The sequence below is a fragment of the Peromyscus maniculatus genome, chromosome 5, assembly GCF_049852395.1.
Source record: "Peromyscus maniculatus bairdii isolate BWxNUB_F1_BW_parent chromosome 5, HU_Pman_BW_mat_3.1, whole genome shotgun sequence".
NCBI lineage: Eukaryota > Metazoa > Chordata > Mammalia > Rodentia > Cricetidae > Peromyscus > Peromyscus maniculatus.
The window spans coordinates 23,898,035-23,901,641 of NC_134856.1; the positions used below are offsets into that span (position 1 = coordinate 23,898,035).

General features: G+C 40.6%; 1 pseudogene; it reads right to left on the reverse strand.

Moving 5' to 3' along the window:
* Nucleotides 1–1,030: 1,030 nt before the first annotated feature.
* LOC102927770 (sentrin-specific protease 2 pseudogene) lies at nucleotides 1,031–3,116 on the reverse strand (annotated as a pseudogene).
* Nucleotides 3,117–3,607: the final 491 nt, after the last annotated feature.

Consider the following 3,607-nt stretch of genomic DNA (forward strand, 5'->3'; position numbering starts at 1 on the left):
TGAGTAACATTATACAGACTGATCAAGTCGAATTTATATATTTAGGAATAGATATATATGTATACATATATTACATATATCTTCAAGTGTGTGTGGTGTGTGTGTGTGTGCGTGTGTGTAAAACAACAATGAAAGAAAAAGAAGCCTTGGATGTAAGAGAGAGCCAGGAAAGCGCCTGAGAACATCAGAGTAGTTAGAAGGAGGAAAAGGAGGGAAGAATTGGTGTGATTACATTATAATTTCACAAATAAGGAAGTCTTTTCTTAACTGGAGTAAAATACAAAATTATTATAAATACATAAAAAGCCTATATATCAAATTCTTGGACTGACAAATGTTTCTTTTTTTCTTTTCTTTTCAAATATGTTCTGAACAACTTTAAACTTTATTAATTAAAAATTGCATAAACACAACTGCAAGACAATGAACAGAAAGGTTAAATACAATTTATCATATGTAAAATGGATTATTGTATAATTAGCAATATCAACCCTAAATCCCCACTTCCACAGTGGGAATGGGGTACAGCAATAAATTAATCTAATTAATTAAGTAAAAAACATCACTTTAAATTTAATAAAACTTTTCAAATAATTCAATATAGCCCTAGCAAAGCTGAGGTTTGGATTCAATGAGACCTGGGATAAAAATGGATATTTACCATTATAGTTACTTTTAATCAACTTCCAAAAACTAAGGCAACTCTCTTTAATTCTGGGAAAGAATGTGTCTTCAAATAACCACAGTGCTTTTCTCAACAGTCCTGGACAGGCAGTTAGTAGCTTGGCCACAGTTCTGTATCCTATGCAAGTCTAGTAGCGTGTGATGGGTCAGAACAGCATCAGTCTGTGCAGTTTATTGTCCTTTCTTGTACTGTTTTCAAGCTTTAAAAAATACATTAAAAAAAAAAACTCCTCCAGCTTCAATTTAACAGTTACAACTCCAGCATTAGAGACACTAGTCAATACTTCCTGCCTCTTCTTGCTGATGTCTCTCCTCATCTTAAGCAGGAAATGACATTGTGATGGGTATTCCTTTCAGGAATAGACAGTTCAAACAAGAAATGGAGTTGGTAATTACAGGATATTGAAAAATGACAATTGCCAAGGTTTGCAAATGAGTGAGTGAAAACATAAACAATTATTGGCAGGGGAAGCAGACAAAAATATTCATAAACTAAATCCAACATTAAAACAATTTGTAAACTAAACCCAACATTAAAACAATGTTTTCTGAACATGTGTTCTTGTGTGGGTTGAACAGCGGTTTCTAAGTTTGCAGTAGTTATGTGCAGCCTATAGATGGCATTGGGCAGGACTCCCCAGGTCAGGACTACATTGAAGAGAGTGGGCTTCCTCCATGCCAGGCAGCTCAGTATCTGTTTTAAATCTTTTAAACCCATCTTGCTTGAGGTATATAGAAACATCAATGGAAAAGTGCAGGGTGCCATAGCAACCAGGTGGATGTTGTTACAGTAATTGACTATGCAGGATTTCCCACACCATCCTCTTCCTAAAGATGGGCATGTGTTCCTGAGAAAAGGTAAGTGATTGGTCTCTAGAAATGTAATCTGCATATTTACAAGTAAAAATTCCACAGTCACCCCCATTCAGTTGGTGAGGAAACTCCTTTGTTGTCATACTGTATCGCTTCCACTCCAGTGGGTCCAGCTCAATGTTCCTTTTGCTCTCATTTTGTAAATACTCAAAAGATGGCTGCACGAGTCAAGGTATATGATACTCCATTTTCTTAGGTCGATTTCTATCAGGCTCCAATGTACCTTCTGGTGAATAGGCATGAGAATAGTTTCTTTTTCAAACAGTTTCATTCCTTGAGTCCATCATTTAACAGAACCGTAGCCACCATGCTTTAGTTTGGGATAAAAGAAAAAAGTGCTGAACATGTGAAGAGCTGGGTAGCTTTTATTTTTGTTTCTCTCAACCAGGAGATTCATGTAAAAATTGATGACCCCATCATTGAGCCATTGACCATTCTCTAGTGTCTGGATATCTTTTCTAGTAATTTGCAACTTAAATGCACTAGTTAAGATTTCTTCCTGGGGTCCTGGACCTAGTGCCTTTTTTATTTCCTTTTCCATGTCCTCTGTAACATCAAGGACTTCATCCATTCCTCTGCCCTTTTCCTGGTCTACAACAGGCTTTTTCTCTGCCATAACTACTGGCATCTTGTTGGGGAGTGACCTACTGCTGCCACTAGGCAGGAAGACTTGAGCCTCTGCTCTTAGCAAGTCAGGCTCCAAGTGGTGTCCCCTTCTTCCTTCAAGGTTTACGGCACCGTTCTTCTGTGTATCAGAAGAGTTCTCTGTACACATCCTCACTCTTTGTCTGGCGAGAGACACTCTTTTGTGGCAACAACAGCAGATTGTTTAGGATCGCACTGAGTTGTTCTGAATCCGTGACTGTGCCCTTCCACACAACCTTTGATCTTCATGGTATCCACAGGGTTGTGTGAGCCCTGTGTGGGTCAGAGTTCATATGATCACTGGGTGGAAGGTGCTGTAGTAACCTTTGGCGCTTTTGCCTTTGGTGGTTTTCAGCATATTCCTCCATGACGCAACAGGGCCACTTGCGATCCTTGCCATGATCCCCAGACCTTTTCCCAGGTACAGCCTGATCTGGTGGATCTTTGGCCCACTCTAGGGGCATTAGTTGTCTTAGACTTTCTTGCTGGGGTTCCCACGTAGCTGATCCTTGCATGACTTTGAAGCTCTAGGTCTTGCTGTTCCTGAGGTATCCTCTTCCAAGTTTTGCAGGGCTCTTCAAACTCCAAATGCCTTCCACCATCATCCAGGCATTTTGATTTTTTTTCTTGTCCCAAAGCTTTAGACTCAATCTACATCCCACCTTCATTTTGGTATTTCCATTTTTGACCTTGTCCAGAAGCTTCAGGCTTCATCTCCATCCCACACTGTTTAGGTTGCCACATGGACTCACTCACATGCCTCATGGACTTGCATTTGTGGGGTGCCAGCTCCCCAGTATGGTACAGCTTTCCTATTTCCAAATGAATGCAACCATCTGCCTGACTATGGCTGGGTATTCTTGGGCTATTGTCACCCTGATATCTGAAGAATTACTTATTCCAGTAACGGTATAATCCACAAATTGGTTCAAGGTCAGAAACATATCAGTCCACAGGATGAAGAGCTCAGAATAGATTTTCTTTATAAACAAGAGTTGACTTTGGACGTCAGGGTAAGTCAGAGTATGAAGCCAATTGAGCTGGCAAAGGGAACTGATTGGAAAATAATCAAATGTTGGCAGTTCACTGGGGTCCACTGTGGAAAACCCCATGGAGGTCTAGGATTACTTCCTCAGAAAGATCCTGCAAGGAACTGACTAAAGACCCAGAACTTCGAAATTAGATGGATTGTCCTAGCCACCTTAAGACACCAGGCCTTAACCATGCAGCTAACACATTGGAGGCAAGCCTCACAAGTGATGGCTGACTCTGAGGTTGCCCCATCCACAGCCTTCAAGCTGGTTCCATAGCTGATTGTGATGTGACCTGAAAGAACATATATCAATGTTCTTTGGAGGGTGGCAGCCCTGATCACCCCCAAGTGGGTCCAGGAGTTGGAAGACAG